The following is a 21,305-nucleotide window of genomic DNA, read 5'->3' on the forward strand; positions in this document are numbered from 1 at the left end:
AAGAGATGTCTTTAGATTTAAAGATCTATGGATCCAGAAATTAGCAAGCTCTATTTTCCCATCTCCTGGCATTACCCCGTATAGTCCCAATTTTTATTTAAAAACATTTTTTTTCCATTTGTTCACATGAACACATATCCTTCCACCTATTTATCAATATGTTTCCAATCTTTCTCTATAATATTATTATTTTCTTCATTGCAGGTACATGACATCACTCATATTTTCTCTCTCTGAGATTTGTTTGTATGGTTTTGTTATTTACCATATATCGTGATGTTAGGAGATGGGTTTATGTACTTGTATAAAGGGTGTTTGTTCCTTAGTTCTGTAGTGACAAGAAATAAGATGAGGCACTGACTCTCAGAAGTAATTTTATATAAAATGCTGGTAACGTTGGAGTATTGTGCAGTAAAATAAAACATGTAAGTATATTTACTCATTTGTTTTTGTGTAATTAGGGAGGTGGAGTTTCCGTATATGTTGTGTTACCTCTGTGTGAATGAGACAATCCTGGCTAAGGATGGAGTCACACCTGTCAAACCAATCACATCCTAGTGTCCTCTTGGGGACAGTCTTCTCATAAGAAAGACCCTCTTTCCCCTCTTACCTGCCTGCTTGCTGGCCCCTGAGAGCTGCGGGAGCCATGCCATGTTTCCACTGACCTTTGCTCCACAGGACTCTGCACCCACTAGCCTGAGATCTTGCTGCATTCTGCATCATTGGACATGGCTATGAGAGGCTAACAGCCTTGTGGACCTGTATTGGACATAAGGCCTTGAGTTGGACTGGGCTGGTATGCTTTCTTGATACATCATTACTTGATAAAGGTTCTTACTCATATATGAGTGCCACTGGTTAGTTTCTCTAGTCAGACCGGTCTAACACAGTAGTTTTCAAATGATCATGTTACTTTAAGTGAAAAACAGTGTAAGCACACATTCGTGGCATACTTGAAATCCCTCTGTACAAGTAGCACAACTATTAAAAAAAATTCTCAGGAATCTAAGGTTTCGTATGAAAACTCTCAGAACATTGCCCTTCTTCTATGAGAAAAATGAGCAGGGACATTATCTTGAGGGGAAAAAATCTGGTAAATTTGAAGGGAACATTCTTGCTAAAACTTTGTCTAATTTTCTCAAAAAGTTCTCATAAGAAGCACATTTTATTGTTAGTAGGCACTCCACAAAGTCAAAAAGCAAAATTCCTTGACTATCTTAAAAATACTCTTGTCAGTGGCTTTCAATAGTCCACTTTCGCTTGACTGTAGCCCACCTACCACTTATCAGCCTTTGTTTTGGCTGTTTGACTTCTGAATTGTAATGGTCAAGCCATGTTTTATCTCTTGTTAACATTCTTCGAATAGTGTGTCAGGGTTTTTATTTCACTTGTTTAAAATTTCATTTCAAAGTCCTGCTTTTGAATGCACCTTATCTGGGCATAGTATTTGGGGCACCCACAAAATGGGAAGTTTGATCAACTTTAATTTTTCAGTCAGAAGTGCATAAGCTGAACCAGTTGAGAAACCAATGCGGCTGACTGTCGTTTTACTGTTAATTTTCAGTCCTCTTCATTTAGCACATTAACATGATACATGTTTCCTCACAAATTGATGTGAATGTCTTGTTCCTAGAGGAAGCATCTTCAAAATGATCACATCACTTCTAAACATGAGTGATCTATCTGTCAAAAGCTGATTTTTTATGAGCATTGTCATCATACATTTTTCATAAAGTTCTAGGGACCTCATCATTCTCCCACCAAGGCTTCACAATAAATTTGGTATTTTCTTTACTTCAATTGTAACGGAGTTCATGTTGCTCTGACAGCAGCACTTTCAAAGTGATGTCTTATTTCTCTTAGTGCCTCAATTAAGATATTAATCAGACAAGTTAGATTTATTTAATGTGAAGCATTTCTGAAATCCGTGCAATTTTATAGTGTATATTAATAAATTGATATATTATGAGGGGTCTTTAAAAAGTTCATGGAAAATAACTAAAACTACCTAAATAGTGGTTTGAGTGGCTTAAAAAACAGAGATGGATAAGTAAACTTGAAGTGGACTTGGGGTCTTTCGTGACAGAAGAAACTTTAGTGACAGACAAGCGCATTAAAAAAAAATAATGAGTTGTGCCCTCACCACCACAACCATTTCCCTCATTCCTATAATTAATATTACTAGCTCCCCATTTCCCCACAACCTCTCCTGTCATGACACTGAGAAATTATTAATTGATGCCATTACTATATTGATTTAATGATCCTTGATTTCATATAATGAAAAACATCCAGCCCTGTCCCGCAACAACTATCAATTACAAAGTTAAACACAGAAAACCTTAATCTAAAAGAAAGTAGAAAATAATAAAAACTTTAATGGGATTAAAGATAAAGGAATTTTTCCAGAAATATTTTGAAGCCCCCTCATGGGTGAGGGAGCAGGGGACATATACATACAGGCATGATTTTTGCGTCGACGTGGCTGGGCCAGGATCCTCAGTGGTTTGGTGGTAGGGCTTTCCCATAGGTGAAGTTTGCAGCCTGATAGCATTTCTTCCGTTGTGTAGTCTATTTCTATCTGTAAATAGATGCTATGGTGAACTTGCTTCTTCTCTGTTCTCACTGGGGAGGATCTCTCACCTGTCACATCAGTCTCTGGTTCTTGGACACGAGGCAATCCGTCCCCATATTGTCTGCCCATCCTAGCAGGTATTAGCCACCTGACACAATGCCCTACTCAGCTCTGCATTCACTACATGTGGTCCTTCTGCCCCCTTTTCCTACCTCTTGGTTCATCGTCTGGCTTCCTGGTTCTCCAGCTCCAGCAGCCACATGAGACAGAAAAAATCTCCAGCTTCACATTGAACACATGGACTTAACTGTGTGAGCCATTTTTCTTGATATACATACGCATTCCTTTTGACATACCTAAGTGTCACCCTGGTTTTGCTTCTCTACAGACCACAGCATAACACTATATCCAAAAGATGTGAAAATTCTCAGCTGCTAACTGAAAATTGGACCATCCAGTCTGCCCAGAGGTACCTTAGCACAAGCACCTAAAGAGAGTCTTCTGAAAAATCAGTTGCTAAAAGTTCATTATAGCACAATGCTAGCCTGGCACACAGTGGCTGCCATGGGTTAGGATACATTTGACAGCTAATGATGGGCGTGGTTAGGAAGGAATAAGACATTTTATGCTCCATGGAGCTGAAATTGAACTTAGATAGATGTCCACAGACCTACTCTCCAATCTAAGGAGCATTCTGACTATACCTGTTTGTTCTTTTTGGCAGTTTTCATGATTTGCATACTCAATTTCAAAATGACATCAACATTCATATGTTAATAAATGTTTACAGATGAGGAAATGATCATAGCAAGACAGTGCCATCTTCTAATTTTTCATGCAATATGGCTGTGAGTACACTTCTAGTTTATTTTATTAAAATAATTAAAATCTTATTGCAATGATTTGCTAATGATATCCATAATAGATAGCAATATTATATTTTTAGCAATATTATATTTTCTGTCCTTTTAAAACTCCTTAAAGCATTTTGTTTTTTAATGGTATACTTTGGATCCTAACTTCTTTATAAGATTTTTGGCATTCACAATATATAATAGTCTATGAGATCCTCAATTATTTTTTATTTATTAAAACATGCAACAGATATATTGAATGCTACCTATATAAATAGAAACTAACATAATTGTCTATATAATTTTATTCCATTCTTGACATGTTATTTCTATTTTAAAAATTATTTACTTTACATATTTGCAAAAATAACAATTGTATATGTTTTGGTTCATTTGGTTTTTTTCATAGTTTTGAGGTAAAATTGCTAAAAAGTAATGCTGTTAAACTTTTGGTCAAAATTAAAATTATAACAATAACTGGAACTGTAGACCTTAAGTTCATATTTGTTTTATATTTGCTACAGACCTTTTTATATATGTATTTTTCAAAGAGTACTGAAAATCTTAACAGCATAAATTATTCCATGACTTGCATATTTCAGGAAATAGATAAAAACGGCAGCTATATTTATTCAGGAAAAAAGATACATTTAAGACTAAAAATTAACACTTAAAATGAGTACGTAACTATATGTAGAATATATATTTCAATATTTTTGGCAAACCAATGTAGAATAGTTCATTGCAGATTGGACTGTTAATGATAAGGTCAGAAGTTCAACCTCATCAATTACTCCTTGAGAGTAAGATGATCAAATTATCTGTACTTTTAAAGAACTACAGCCTTAGGAATCCTATAAGGGGTCACCATGAGTCGACTTGATGGTCACAGATTTTTGTAAGTCAATATATTAAACTTTTAATTATGAGCTTTAAGTAATTGAATGCTCACTGATTTCAACTGCAGTAATAAAATATAATTTGAAAGTCAGTGTAGCCTCTTTAGCATCTCTTCTAGATGCAATAAAAATAGATTAGATGGTCAAATATTAGGTTTGGGTTGTTATAACCAAGTGTAAGTTATTATAACCCCTCTATCCTTGATTTCCCATTAATGAGCTAGAGATAATGATCCTCACCCTGGAAGCTTATGTTAGGCTGAGTATTATAGAGAAGCAGAACCAGTGACTGAAGTTGATTGCAAAAACGGGTATGTCCATTCTTGTTTCAAGACTGTGAGAAAAAATGTTGAGATATCTTCCTACTCTTGTCAATTCAGAGGCTGATGAGTCCAAGATTGGTAAGGTCAAGCTCGTGACTAGAGGGAAATCCAAGGTTGGTCTGTAAGATGACAGGTCAGAGACAGGCAGCCTGGAGCTCCCAGGATTGGCAGGCAATATGGCAGGCCGTTGGCTCAGGAATGAAGGACTTTGGGTAGATATGTGCTGAGTGTCTTCTTCCTTTTGGTTTTCTAACTCCTGGTCTTTGCATCTGTCATTTTAATACGTTATCTTCTCAAGCTGCCCTTTGAAATCTTCTGTTCAACTCTTTTTTCATCATTTCTTCCATTTGCTTTAGCAACCGAAAACAATATTAATGTAAAATAAGCCATTCTCATATTATTTTTGTTATGCCATAAAAAAAGCATCCCTGCTATTTTACCAGAACTACAAATTCTTAGGCACAAGTTATTCCTTTAAAATGTCCAGCGTGATTTTTACTTAAATTTGGTTAACAGTATGCTCTAACCCTTAGTGTATGTTTTCTCTTAAAACACTAAAGTCCTCTTCATCTTTCAACTGGCAGATCAAAGATTCAACTTCAAGGTAACATAAACAACATTATGTCATTAAAACACAGTACACCTTATTGCATATTTTTTTAGGTGAATGGGACAGTGATCATGTCATAATACTTCTGTCATGGACAAAAGAAGTACTATGTGTTTATATATTTGCATTATGTTACTATTTATTTTTACTAGTAGGCTTCAAAAAATAGTATAAAATTTGCATTATCTTTTAAATTACATTTTCCATGAAATATTTGAAGTCCCATAATATTTTATGAATATTATAAAGGGAAGTTTATAAAGGGATATACTTTGAGATGCCCATAAGCTTCACTTGTAGAATGATGTATGCTTATTCTACATCACATCAACAGTGAGTGCAAATTTCTTGCAACAGTATCAGTCACACATATTTGCTTTGAAAATTGGACAGGGTTATTTTTAGTTGCATTCTGTTTGTGAACTACAGATTCATCATAATATTCATGGGATTGAAGCTGTGGACATTTCTAAGTACAATAGTGCACATATTACCTTTTAAATACAGTGAGTTTTGTTTCTCATATAACATTTTGTTTAAATTACGGTAGTTAGGTAATTTCATGTCAACTTCATAAATAAGTGTAGCCGTGGAGTCTGGCCTGTCAATCAGATCATAACCTAATGATACCTACTTGTGGGAGTAGTCTTCTTATGAGGGTTCTGGTCCTGTTCTCTCTCCCTGGACAAAGAACTTTCGTTTTCCCTTTACTCTCTTCTCTGCTCAATAATCCTATGAGCTAAGTTATAGTAATTAAGGTCATTTTATAGATGATCAAACTAAAGTTTTGAGCATTTGAACAAATTGCTAAAGACTGGAGGTTCAGCTCTGTCTAAATTTATTCAGTGTTTGGTATTTTAATGAAAATTTAAATTTAATATTAAAACTAAAAATGATGATAAGTTATCTTAAAATATACGATATACAATAAAATGAATATTGAATAAAAAGGTAGAATTTAGTTTATATAACCTGGTGTTTCAAAAGTAGGAATTAAGCAATTAAAAGCTTTGCTATAAAGACGGACTAATATTATCAATAATCAGATCTAACATTAATATCTTATTTTATAATTAATTTTACTTATGAGACATATAACTGAGAAGTATCAGACTATATATTAAACTTACATCATCCAATAATTACATTCTTCATTATCATAATAAACTGTCTCCATATGCTCAGAGAGCATATGCAATAGTAACATTCAATTCTCTATATGATTTGCCCATAACAACTGTACATGCATCATTAAAACAAAGTATAATCATTATTTTAATGTAGCTATCTTTAGATTACACTCAATTATTGTGGATTTCATTTTGTTTTTGTTAGTTGTTAGGTATCATAGATTCAATTGCAACTCAACATGGCCCAGTGTACAACAGAACAAAATATTAATTGGTCCTGTGTCATACTCAGAATCATTAGTACATTCGAGGCCATTGTTGCAACCATTGGGTCAATTAACCTTATTCGCAGTCTCTTTGTTTTTGTTGACATTCTAATTTGTCAAGCATGAAGTCTCTACCAGGGAACTGGTGCCTGCTCATGACATGTCTAAAGGAAGAGACCATTATTGGTATAATGAAGTCTCACCATTATTGGTTTAATTAAGTGCCACCATTGTTGTTTACAAGGAGCATTCTAACTATACTTCTTCAGACACATTTGTTTGTTTTTATAGTGGTTCAGGATATAAGAGGTGCTACCTCACCCCACAAAAAAATGAATTGCTCTGGGTAGAGCGAAATATTCATAATATATATTTTTCCTGCTAGGCAACCATCAAGCACCCCTGATCTGACTTTGTTCACCCAGTGACATCACCTGGGAAGCTGCTCTGGTAATAATACTGAATTTGTTTGTAAAAGCAGTTTCACTCAACCCACGTTTTTTGTGTTGGCAAGGTTAATCATACAGCATGTTTCTGTGAAATTTTGTTTCCTCCTTGGGAAAAATGCTGCAGACACTGTTGTGATTTTGAACACAACTTACAAAGACAGCACTATGGGAAAAACTCAAGTGTATGGGTGGTTTTCTTTTCAAAAAAGGTGAAATGTCAATTGATTACAAACATTGTTCTGGACATCCGTCAACTTTCCCAATGGATAAAAATGTTGACTCATAGTGCATTTTGAGTTCCTTCCACCAGGTCAGACTGGTAAGCAAGCTCTCCATTTAGAGGTTCTGAAAGTTTCATTAACAGTGTGTGACAAAAGAGGCTTGATTTGTGGCAGACAGGGGACTCATTTGGCCATCACAGCAATTTACCTGCTCATGTTGCCCTCTTGCTCCATGCACCTTACTGACCTCACCTCACTCTGTGCTGCTTCTTTTTGCTTCTGCTAATGAAGAGGGGCATGACATGAAGAGAGAATGAATGATTTGATGACAAAGAAGAGGTGAAGGGAAAAAAAGTGCCGACGAAAAGGTAGTGCTGGCAGCCATTCAAACATGAGTTTGAAAAATGTTTCTAACAATGGAATCACAGATTTGACAAATGTATTAAGTGCAATGGAGAGTACTTTGAAGGTGTTAAGATTGTTTGATAAAAAATACTTAGCTTTGAAAAAAAAATCTGCCTTTGAGGTTGTGTGGCAGTTACATAATCTGGTGTCAATTTGAGAGGATTAAGAGTGAAGGGGTGGAGTCTAGTCTCTCGATCCTGTAGCAGCTGGATTACTTCATTTGGAGCTGCTAAGGAGATAAATAGCTCCCTGGCAGAGTAGGCTAACTCCCTGTGAGACATCCTGAGAGAGGTGGATGGAGCCAGACCTCTGGACCCAGAGAAACCACATAGAGACGCCTGCCAGCATTGAGATGCTCACAATGCCACTGGATCCACAAGACTTCCCACCAACTGGCCTGTGATCTGTGATCTGTCTGCATTTGGTGTCATTGCATGTGTTTCATGAGTCTGAAGAGGACTTTATAGATTGGTATTTGACATATGGGCTATATCATACTTATGGACTTGATCTGGACTGGGCTGCATGTTTTCTCAATATTCACCTGTTCTTGTATATAAAGCTCTTTCTTATACGCATATGAGTATCTACTAGTTTGTTTTTCTAGTCTATGCAGACTAACACAGGGGGCGGTACACCCTTGTATTCAATAGTCTTCAACAACATCACATTCCTAAGGTATACATTTTTCCTATTTCCATTATTTTCCTTCAAATGGATATGAGGTATTGGAAATATTATGACTTGGATGAGGTTCACCTTAGTCCTTAAATTGACATTTCTGCTTTTTAATGTTTTGGATGATATTAAATTGGTAATTAAATGATAAGCAACAGTAAAATATATAAGTTCACCAATTCATATTATTATATAATATATATAATGCTACTTTTTCTTCCTTAAATATCTTTGATATCACATTATGTGAATAGTGCTTTCCCTATTATCAATGCATTTTACAAAAGGAAAGTTGCCAAAGGTCTGGCTCATGCTAACCACATGTGAATCAGAGTAGAAATGCGCTCATTAGATTTTCAATGTGTGATGTTTCTGAAGGATATCACCAGACATATATTCTGAAATATTTTTGGATAGTACCTCCAAGCTACATGTTAGCAGCTGAGTACACTAACCATATTAGGCAAGTTAGATTTTATGTGATCTTGAATTTGAATGGATATATAGGTGTGGAATCCAACCTATCACTTAGGTCAGAGCTTGATGATGTCTTTTCATAAGAGAAAAAAATGAGAAGTTCTCTCTGTCCCATTATCTTCCTGCTTGCTAAGCTTCTGTATCTGCCTCTAGGGCAACCCCATGTGGGCCGCCTGACCATCAGAGCTGTCAGCACCCGGCTGTGTTTCCACTGACCTTGGATTCACGTGACATTGCACCCATTTGCTGGTCATCTTCTTGCCTCCTGCTTCACCTTTCTTCCTCCTCCATCTGCTGCTACCTGTCTGAAGGGGGATTCAGCTCAGCCTCGAACTGGTGTAATTCTTGATAGAAGATTACTTCTTTATATAAAGCTCTGTCGTTATACATATATCAATGTCACTTGTTTTGTTTCTCTAGACAACCCAGCTTAACACACATGTGTACCACCTAGGGACCCTGATTTAAATGTTGTTCCTCTATGATACATCATTCCCTTGTGATACAAGGAATATATATAAACCTGGCAAAATAGAATGATTTTTCTGAGAAACAAGATCCTTTAATAGTCATTTGGTTTTTATACTCAAAGAATGATGCTAAAAATAATCAAAAGTAATTTATAAAATTACAATGAGGAATATAAAATATATATCATCAATAATCGATCAGAGAAAATATAATCTATTATGAGAAATCCAAGGGAATTAATACAATATTAAAAATATGGATGAAGAAATATCTACCATGAATGCAAGTATTCTGGCTCTTTATATATAATTTGACTGGAAAAGATATATCAGTTTTTAACTCATTCCCATAAATGACTTCATGTTTCGAAAAAATAAAGCTGCATTAATATCAGAAGTATTTTTGTTTGTGAATTAATGACACTGGGATTTTATGAAAAATGTAAAGAGAATTGGGCATTTGGTTTTCTCAGTTCAGTTCATGTAACAATGAAGATAAGTAAGAATATGTGATGGAAAATAAATGAGACAAGGATTAATACTTACCCAATCAGATTTCAAATACATTGTACCTCAAAATGATTAAAATAGTAAGTTGCTAGCACAGAATAGATAAAGGAACAAAAACAATTAGAAAGGGTAATAGGTCTTATCAGATTTAAAATACCATTAAATAAAGTATTGTAGATTAATTAAGACAATATATTCACTATATAAAATGATTTCTAAAAATGTAAATATGAAGGGCATCAAAGATTTTGTGGAAAAATATCCATTACATTTTCATTCCACTTTTAAATATGTTTTGAAACTTCTTTTTATATCTTATGTAGATCATTATAATATAAAATACCCTGAAATAAAAATAACTTTGCTTAACAGATCAATTATACTAATATAAGAATTCAAGAACATCTTCAATTAAAATATTTTTAAAGTTTAATGAACATGGAAATTAAATAGATTTCTAAATTTAAAAGACCTAAAAAAGCACTGAAAGACAACACGACCAGATTGAACCACATTGAAGTTTTTAAAATTAAAGGAAAATAAATTAGAAATAGAAGCAAGTAAACTGTCAAACATTTCTGACATATACACTAGATAAATTTTAAGAATCACAATAAACAAAGAGGTTATTTGTTATAGAGTGCAAGTACCACACTTCTGTTAAAGGATAGGAACATGTGTAGCAGCAACTTAGCCAAAGAGGCATAAGAACTGGTGAAAATGTAGCACTGGTTTCCTTCTCAGTGATTAGCAAAGCACAGAACTATCCAATAAACCTGCAGAGTTAAGGGAAAAAATCTCACCATTTAATATGGATTTTTCTCTAAGAATGCTAACTGTCTCAAACTTTTAGTAAATTTTTGAATTTTGACTAATAGTTTACATGAAGTTAAGGAGCCTTAGTGACATAATAGGTTAAGCTTTGGGTTGCTAGCCCAAAGTTCAGCAGTTTGAATCCACTAGCTGCCTCAGAGGAAAAAGATGTGTCCATCTGTGGCTGTTAGGACTGATAACCTTGGAAGTGCTATGGGGGGGGGGGGGCTGCTTTGAGTAGGAATAAATTCAATGGCAATGGATTTGGGTTTGAACACATAAAGTTAATGCTAGAATAACAGGAGCCTTCCACAGTGAAAGATGTACAAGTTATTTCCAGGTCAGCAGAGAGAATAGTACTTTGATGAATACTTAATAGTTTCCTCAAAAGTGACCTAACCCATGGCTGCCCTAGAATTTCATATCAGACTATTATTTATTAGGCGAGGCTGGCAAAAGATGTATGATTCCTTATACGCATTGGCAAGTCTAGCCAGGCTGGGGTCACAGGAGCAGGACCTGTTGTGTATTTCATGAGTCATATCAGTCAGAAGTCCACAGTAATAGAGAAGCGTTTGTCCGCATTCTTCTGTAAACTGTCTTTTCTTGACAGTTCCAGAGAGTGTAAGGGGCGAAAGTGCACAGAAAGTAGTTATCTTACTCCTTGTGGACCTAATGGAATCCTTTTTGATGAGAATCTGTGATTTACTACCTTTATTTACATCTCTTTTCTCTACTAAGGATTAAAAATATAGCAAATATGAATCATTATAATACTTGGGGGGGGGGACGGGTTCAAGGAAATGGAGAACAGCTCCGCTGGGCAGAGCTTCCGTAGTATGCATTTTCCCAGTAGGCAAGCATCCAGCAACTCGCTCTGAGTTAGTGCACCCAGTGACATCACCTGGGAAGGTTCTCTCTGGTCACGGTGAATTTTTTGTGAAAACAGTTTCACTCGCACTCATTTTTTGTGATGGCAGATGTAAGAGAATAGCATGCGGCTGTGAAATTTTGTTTCCTGCTCAGGAAAAGTGCCACAGAAACTGCTGTGATGTTGAACACAGCTTACTTGCAAGGAAAGTACTATGGGAAAAACTCAAGTGTACGAGTGGTTTTCTCATTTCAAAAAAGGGGAAGTGCGAATTGATGACAAACCTCATCCTGAACATCCATCAACTTCCTGAAGGGACAATGATGTCGAATCAGTGCATTTGGAGGTCATTCCACCAGGTCAGACTATTAATAAAGCTTTCTATTTAGAGGTTCTGGAGAGATAGCATAACAGTGTGTGACAAAAAGGGTCTGATTTGTGACAGATAGGGGACTGGTTTGGCCATCACAACATACCTACTCATGCAGCCATCTCAGTGCACCAATTTTGGGCAAAAACCAGCATGCCTCTCTTGCCTCATGCACCTTAATCACCTGACCTCACTCTGTGCAATTTCTTTTTGTATCCACGAATAAAGCAGGACATGAAAGGACAGCGATTTGATGACAGAAAGAGGTGAAGGAAAAAATGATTGAATATACTCCAAACTTCAAGAATGGCCCAACTGGGTAATTCTTGGTTGGCCTCTCTCTCTCTCAGGGACTAGAATTCAGATATTGGGTGGAACAAACTCATTGGGGAAATTCAGCTCTGTTCTATAGGGTCTAGATGAGGCAGTATTGATTCAATGACAGTGAATTTTGTTTTATTCTGTGTTCATTGGATTGAAGCAAAAAGGTGTGCACTGTGACCTTAGTCTCTTGGAAGCATCCCTCTGGCAGCTATCACTCCTGAAGAAGACTGATTACCTTCAGGTTGTCTTGATAAAAATGCCAGGGATTGGGCTTTGAGGTAGAAAACCACGACTGAGCCCCATAGAGAGTATCAGTGCCTAGTCACATGAGTGCACTATTTTGCGTATCCAGCTCAGTAGAGCCTTCAGATGTTAGCTGTTCCACCAGTATCTGAATTCTAGTCCCTGAGCTAGACCAAGCAAAAAGTATCCAGTGGAGTCATTCATAAAGTCTGGATTATATTCAATTATTATATATAACCAAATTTGGGAGCAATTTTTCAATATGGGAAAATTTTTTTCAATATGTAGGTAGTTATATATTTATTCAATACCTACCTACATAGCAGTCTTGTAAATACTCACACCAGAAGGAAATTCCAAATAATCAAATATTCAACAAACTTGTTAATAAATTATCAGTTTAATCTACTTCATCTATTTTCATTTTGCCTATAATAAGCAATTCTAGTAAGTTTTATTTAATTAATAACATTATTATCCATAAAACAATTATCAATAATTATTAACATGCCAAACTAAATAATTAAAAGTATTTCATTTTCAATCAAATGAAGATATATCTATAGGAGAATAAAAATGGTCATTTCAAAATTATACTTATGTGCCTTCCTCACCTGACCTATGATAGAAAATTATGCAATTCTTGGAATATTATTGAAATATATAATTTATATTAATATACATAACTTTTATATAAAACAACTTTTGATAATACAATTACATGAAAATAAGTACATAAAATAAATAATCACGAATCCATAAACTATTTAGAAACAATCACTATACAAAAGCCATACAATGTAAAAAGAAAAAAATGTTTTAGGAAATTTATAGTTTCCCATATATTTATTGAATGCTGTGATCACACACCAAATTTTATTTGAACTTTGTGGATAATGTCAACAATATGCCTGGGCTATTTAATCAGTTCAGAGTAGACATTTATCTGAAGCACTAATTACTGTGTGGTTGGTGTGTGAATCATGACGTTTTTCTTGCATAAAGCAGCATTGACATGGAAGGTGTCCTGAGATTCCGCTCTATAGAAAGAATACAAATCTGGGTTTGCTAACGGTTCCTGTATCTGTATTAATGAGGATAGAATAGGTTATGCCCCAGAACAAATACTCCCAAAGTCTCAGGGCATAGCCCAACAAAAGTGTATTCCTTATTTATTTCTACACATCCTGCACAAATCAGTTAGAATATTGAAACCTTCACTATCTTGTAACTACATCATTAAATACAAACGGCCACAGCTGGGAGTCAGAGCATGGAGTGGAGCATTGTACATGCCCTTTTCATCGCCTCAAACACGAAAGGACCTCCATCCATAAGCCAGAACTAGGCACATGACCACATCTCATTTAAGAGCCGGGGGAATGTAAGGAAACTGGTAGAATAGTTACGAGAACTCCAGCCTTTCTTCCACAGTACACAATTTTGTCAATAACAATAATTTCTAAAAATTCTGGAAGCATGCTTCCTCCTACATATTGTATATATTAATCTACATCCAAGAATAAAATACTGATAATCTCTTTCTGGATTGATCACGATTACCTCAAATATATAAGTGTCAAAAAATACTTGCTATTTTTTACATCGGTTTTAAGCTTTCTTCTTCTTGGTTCAGAATCCTAAAAGCCCAAACAATAGCTGCCCCACATAACTAAGATGCAGTGGTGTATACTTTATTTCACAGTCTCAACTCCTTTTATTCAGGTTCATGATTTCTTTGATAAGAAAAATTGATTAAAATAGTTGGGTGTTTCTTACCATAATCTAGTATGATTTTTAAAAGGCTTTCCCAATTTCCATACAGTGAATTAATTAAAATGGCCTTTTTAAACAGAGCCTTTATTTCTCCCACCAAAACATCATCATTTCCCTGATGAGTCCAAGTTATAAAATGGGAAAGGTAGGGGCGGGCGGCGCGAAAAAAAAAATGGGAAAGGTATTGATTGGATTATATGGTTCAGCTATGAATGATTACTAATTGGGTGCTGTGAAAGGGATGCTTGGTTTCAGAAAAGGAATGGTTGGTGGGTGAAGGCATGTCTGACCTTTACCTTGTGGCAATCAAAATAGCAACTGATAATCAATGATTCTGAAATTCTGAGCAAAATACTGTGAAACCCCATGAACTTAATAAAGCTTTCTTTAGACTAATGTAAAATAATGTAGAGACTGGCTCTTATCTCACATTAAAAACGATTCAAGATGGTATAATCTGCAATGTGAAAACATATACGAAAGGGATAGCCAAAGTTAGGGTGTGGGGGTCCCTGAAGTATAGACACTCCTGGCCCGGTGCATTATTAGGGGTAAGCTTAAATACATCCCCTGTATGTAGCCGGCAACAGGTGACAGGATTGCACATCAAAAGAGTTCATAATGCAAAAGCTTACAAAGAAGCCTGAACACATCAGTCAAGTTATTCACATTAGGGGAGGGGAGGTTGAGGCTGGGAATACAAAATAGCTTATAAGTTTGCAGAGGGCTGCGTTGCATAGATTTTTATTTATTTAAAAATAATTTTATTAGGGGCTCTAACAACTCTTATCACAATCCATACATACATTCAATATATCAAGCACATTTGTAAATACGCTACAATCATCATTTTCAAAACATTTTCTTTCTGCTTGAACCCTTGGTATAAGTTTTTCCTCCCCAACTATGAACCCTTGGTAATTTTTATATAGATATATAATTTCATTATTTACACGGACCACTGTTTCCCTTCATTCACTTTTCTGTTGTTTGTCCCCCAGGGAGGAGGTTAATGGTGATCACTGTGATCGGTTCCCCCTTTCTTCCCTCACCTTCCCCTTCCCCTTCTGGCATCACTACCCTCAATATTGGTCTTGAGGGATTTATCTGTCCTGAATTTCCATGTGCTGTGAGCTCTTATCTGTACCAGTGTACATGCTCTAGTCTAGCCGGATTTGTCGGGTAGAATTGGGGGGTAATGATAGTGTGGATTTGGGGGGAAGGAAGCATTGAAGAACTAGAGGAAAGTTTTGTTTCATTGATGCTATACTGCACTCTGACTGGCTTATCTCTTCTTTGTGGCCCTTCGGTGAGGGGATGTCCAATTTTGTACAGATGGGCTTTGGGAGTCCACTCTGCCCTTCCTCTCATTCACATCAATATATTTTCTTCTGGGTCTTTGATGCCTGACACCTGATCCCATTGACACCTCAGGATCACACAGGTTGGTGTGCTTGTTTCATGTGGGCTTGGTTGCTTCTCAGGTAGATGGCCACTTGTTTATTATCAATCCTTTAAGACCCCAGACACTATTATCTTTAGATTGCCAGGCACCATCTACTCTCTTTGCCACATTTGCTAATGCGCCCATTTTGTCTTCAACAATCACTTTGGAAAAGTGAGCATCACAGAATACCAGGCTATTAGAAACAAGTGTTCTTGTGTTGAGGGAGTGCTTGAGTAGAGGCCCAATGTCTGTCTGCTACTGTAATAACCAACATATAAATATATGTGCATTGATCTACTTCCCTATTCTTATATGTAAATACAGGCATGCACATATGTAAATATATTTTTATATAGCATTCTGTAGCTCAGTCAAGGAACAGGAGGCAAGTGTCATTTACCTCAGGCAGAGACAGGCCGGTGAATGCTTCACCAGCTCCCATGGCTGAGCCATCAGCAGTCTTCTACGGGCCATGGAAGGTGGTGGCCATGTCCTGTTTGCTTAAGGAGCAAACAGCTCACCCCCCATTGACTATCATTCCACTCTGGCACACTATTTCATTATCTTCAGTAGCTACCTAGATCTACACATTATGAATTATCTATTTAATTTTCTTGCTGATGTATTTAAAAATAGGCTGTGTAAATAGGCTTGTTGGTGGATGTGGAAGCCTACCTCACAGCTAAATAAAGCTCTTGAGGTCCTGTGTTACTTTTAAAATCTCAGTTATATTCCATTAACCTATTTTTCTGTCCTCATAACAGTTTTAGGCAGGTTTGAATCCCTTGACTGTGTAATAGTTTTTAAGGCAGGGATACTGAAGGCCTCTTACTTTTACTAGTGCTTAGTTTATCCAGAGTCTATTTCCTTTTGATATAAAAGTGATGATTACTTTTACTAAATCATTTAAAGAATGATGTGAGAATCTGGACCAGAATTGCATTGTAGCCATGGATCACTTTGGATACAACTAGTATTTTCACAATTTTAAGTCTTCCTATTAAAGACCAGATTGCATTATTCCATTTAAATAGGTCTCTTTTGATGCCATGAATAAATATTTTGTAGTTTCATTGTTCTTAAATAGTTTATCTTTTTTGGTGTTTTTCATAAATGGTATTGTTTTATAGAGATTTTTTTTTGTTGGTGTAAATGAATCTAACTATTGCTTGTTTTATTTCATTGATCTTTTATGTGCCACTTTGCTGAAATTTTCTATTAGTTCCAGCACTTTTCTTACTGCATCTGGGATTTTTTATGCATATAGTTGTCTATAAATAGAAATATGATCATTTGGATGGTTTTTACTACCTTTCCTGGTCTCATATCTCAAAGACTCCCAGCACAATACTGAACAGGAGTGGTAATGAATGGCAAGGGGAATGCTTTCAGTGTCTTCCCATTGTGACTGTGGGTACTCACCCATTTTGCATATATGCCTTTATATATGTTCAGGAATTTGCTTACATTTTGATCAAGGAGGGTGTTGGATTTCTTCAGAGACTGTCGATTTGTTTATTTCTCATGATTTTCTGTGCTGAGTTAATTTTGTTCATGGGCTTGCTTATCCTCATTTTTACATTACAGTTGTCTTCTTCTTTACTAGATTTTATTATTTTTCAGTTATTTATTTGATGTGATTTATTATATTTTTTGTGATTAGCCTGTAATTTGTTGGTCTTTCCTATCTTTAGAACAATTTTCTTCTATTTTAAAATTGGCTCAACTTTCTCTACATTTGAAATACCTGTAACCATACAATTAAAAAAAATTATAGCCACACAATTGATTCCCTCTTTTTATTTTGTAATTATTTTTATTCTCAAATTCATATATCTGGTTCCTGATTTTATGCCTTTTAGGTTTGTTTTACTTTTGATGCATTTATATCTGGTCTTGTGTATTTTGTATGTTTTTTTAATATGTTCACCTCCGATTGTTTTTTTACTGTTTATATCTATAAAACTCCCCTTAATATTATTTCTCATAAAGTTGAGAAATAAGTTTTATTTTAATTTTCAAATTTAAATTTTATTTTATACATTCAATTAATATTGCCATTGTACTTGAGGAAATGATTTTTTTTTCTTTCGGAGTTTTACATATGCCATGCTATTGCTATCCTGCATGCACAACTCTGCTTAAGAATTTAGAGTTCACCTTTGAATGTAACATTTTCTTTTACCTGAGCTCCTTTCAGGATTATTTCTTTATCTTTAGTGTTGTTTGGTTTGATTATAACATATGTGGTGATTTTCTTTTGGAGTTTTCTAGCAGATTGATATTGAGAGTTTATTCACCCTTGGCAATCTTGTCTTCCATTTATTTCTTTGTCTTTTCTATGCAGAATCTATTTTTGAAATCTTAATGTTAGTCCCCTAAATTTCTATTTGTTGGTTGTTTTTGTTTGTTTTCTTTGTCAGTTCTTGTAGTGTTTTCCTGAATGATTCTAAAATTTTATCTATGTTTTGTTTGATTTTATATGCAATTTCCTCCATCTAGCTATTGAAGGTTCATAAATAATACTCTTTATCTGTTAGTTCCATTGCCATTTTATTATCTAAAAATTTTCTGGCTCTGTCATTATTTAATCCACTCTGTATTGTTTCTTTGTGTGAACTAAAACTGTCGTCTGTGTCTGAGATATTGTGGGGTTGTTATATATGTACTAAAGTGTGTGTTCTATTTTGATGTGTCCTTAGGAGCTCACCACCAGTCACTATGTGTATGTAGTAAAGTATAAGAGTGTATATACAGTTCTCAGTTCATGAATTGGTATAAAGAACCCTTAAATATAAGTTTGACTGATGTAGGTTACTATCATTGATAAGTAGTTCAGGAGTGAGTGGTAGCCCTCCCCCAGTGGGTTGGGCTTTGAGAAATGTATGTACAAATGGGCAATGTAAGCAGATTACTGTCACTCACTGGATGAGAATAATAAAATAGAGTGAGGGAGAGAAAGAGAGAGGATATGAGAGGGAGGAGATAACAACAAATATACAACAAAATAATATGAATAACAAAAGAACAAACAGTGATCACATAAAGAAGGAAAAAAGGCACGGGTGAAAAGCAAAACGAGAAGAGGAAGGAACATAAGAATTCTAGTGGGAGCCTCCAGTTCCCTTTCCCATCGGATAAAAACACTGGTCTGGGTGGTCGTAAAAGGAGGAAAAGAAACATTGAAGCCTGCCCCTCAGTGCTCTTGGAGCCTGGGCTAGTTTCAGACAGGGTCATACTAGAAAAAAAAAAAAGAATACTAGTGGGAGTAGGATTTGGGCAGAAAGTAACTCACAGGAGAAAAGATGCTCATTCCTGACAGAGTAGCTCCTATCAGAGACAGTGTCTGAAGTCAGGGTACCTGGTGTACTTATTGACCAAGAGGGCAACTAGGAACTAGCACTGGTCCAGACGGCATTCACATTGGTTCACTGTTTGGCTCAGGAAAGATTTCTTGTTCCCCAAGAGGGTAGTTGGACTTATGGTGCCTCTCACCAAAACGAGTTCTTGCTACCTTAGAGAGAGAAAAAAACTAAAAAATAAATTTTTAGTAATGATATTTCAATACAAAGAGATCTTAAATATTTAACTGTTGAGAGTAACACTGCAATAAACATTTGATTATTGTATCAATATAAATTATAACATTATAAAATACATATGCACTAGCCCTATTTTCTACAATAAGCTGAAAGTCTTAATACTAAAAACATCTGTTTTTGACACCCATTTTTCCAGTTTAATGAAGAAAGAACCTTGAAAATTGCTAATTTTAGATCTGCATCACTGAAGGATCAAGGTAGGTATTTGGACAAAAATAGATGAACATTAACAATATAGTATAAGATGATCTGTTAGCAATTAAGTGTAACATATTATATTTTAAAAGATTCCTATTTCTAACAATATTCAGTTAGATATTATCCTCATCCCGAAGATGCAGGCAGATATGGAACAGAAGCATTGACTGATTTACCAATAAGCTAACAACAAACAAAAGAGAAAACCAAATTTAAAATATAATAGTTGTTCTCTAGCAGTTTCCTAATCAGAAAAACCCCATGTGTATCAGAAAATAACTGTTCCACAGAACTATGGAGGTCTTTCTCTAGGTGAACGCCAAGGGCCGAAGTTCTGTTTTATGAACCGAGCACTTAAATTACTTGTTCTGCATGTGGACTAACTTGCCCACACCCTCATACATGCTCATCGAGGAGTAGTTCAAATTCAGACCTCCTGAATTTCAAAACTGGCCCATGGCTTCTACTGCACCCCAAACTCTGGGTCCTCTAAACCACTTCTTCCACACTGCTTTGAAAGAGTTTAAGTGTAAAGAATCGCAAAGGAGTAAAGTACTAAACAGCTTAAGAAATCAGGATTACAAAAATTAATTCTTCCTGCTATATATTAAGGAAGTGCTGGGGCTGCTAGCTGCTCACATCCACGAAGAAAGAGTGTTTTCTTCCGTGGAGATTGATCATCTTGGAAACCCTAGCAGACACTCCTGTTTTGTCCCATACTGTAACTCAGAGTCAGAATTAATTCAATGGCACTCAAACCAAAGGCCAAGCTCACTGCTATGGGCTATTTTCCAACTCGGCTACTCGATAGAGCTGGGTGAACTGCTTCTGCGGTTTCTGAGACTGTAACTCTTTACAGGAATAGAAAGGCCATCTTTCTTCTGCGGCACACATGATGGTTTTGAATTGCAGTCCAGGAGGCTACCAGACTACTTATAACCACTCAAAACCAAAACCAAAGTTATGGCCAGGAGTGGATGCTGACTCATAGCCACCCGACAGCACGTGGCAGAACAGCCCGGTGAGTGTCGGAGACTCACTCCTCTCAGGACCATGTAGAAAGCCATCTTACTCCCTCTAACCACTGCACCACCCGAAAAGGCCCCCTCTCCATAAGATTTCTGTGTTTTATAATGGTAAGGTGATAGCTTATACTTTAACTTGCTCCTACAGTTTTTAAGTTGTATTTTAAACCACAACCGACTTTTGAATTCTTTTTCTTTTTCAGGTTGTTCTCAACCTTCCTAATGCTGTGACCTTTTAATACAGTTCATGTTTTGGTGAACCCTAACATAAAATTATTTACATTGCTACCTCATAACTGTAATTTTGCTACTGTTATGAATCAGGCGACTCCGGTAAAAGAGTCATTCAATCTAAAGGGGTCACAACCCACAGGATGAGAACCGCTGATATAGATTTTTTTTTCTAAATCCCACATGAAAATTGAAAGTTGTTATAAGGATTAAATAAAATTATGTATGTGAAACACTTAATAGTGTGACTGCCACAAAGGTTATATTTTTAAATAGTGGCTATTATTAGCCATAATAAAATATTGTATTCTAGGCATTGTAAGGTTTAAGTCTGAAAACATTTCATGAATAGATCAATATACTGTATTTTAATAATGTTTGCAAGTGATGCAACAAATTACAATTCACTATTTATTGCATAAAGTTGATAATCAATGACAATTACAATTATTATTATGACAATTACAATTAGCATTAAAGTTAATAGAACACTTTTGATAAGTTATATCTAGGTTTTCTTTTTGTTGTCTTCTTTTTC

At 35.6% G+C, this 21,305-nt stretch overlaps 1 non-coding gene across 1 annotated transcript; it reads left to right on the forward strand.

The window, feature by feature from the left end:
- Window positions 1-18,823: 18,823 nt before the first annotated feature.
- Window positions 18,824-18,944, forward strand: LOC142462038 (small nucleolar RNA SNORA61). Its single transcript, XR_012787185.1, has one exon. It is a non-coding gene; the product is annotated as a small nucleolar RNA SNORA61 (small nucleolar RNA).
- The last annotated feature ends 2,361 nt before the right edge of the window (window positions 18,945-21,305 follow it).

This window comes from Tenrec ecaudatus, chromosome 11 (assembly GCF_050624435.1).
Source record: "Tenrec ecaudatus isolate mTenEca1 chromosome 11, mTenEca1.hap1, whole genome shotgun sequence".
NCBI classification, from domain to species: Eukaryota; Metazoa; Chordata; class Mammalia; order Afrosoricida; family Tenrecidae; genus Tenrec; species Tenrec ecaudatus.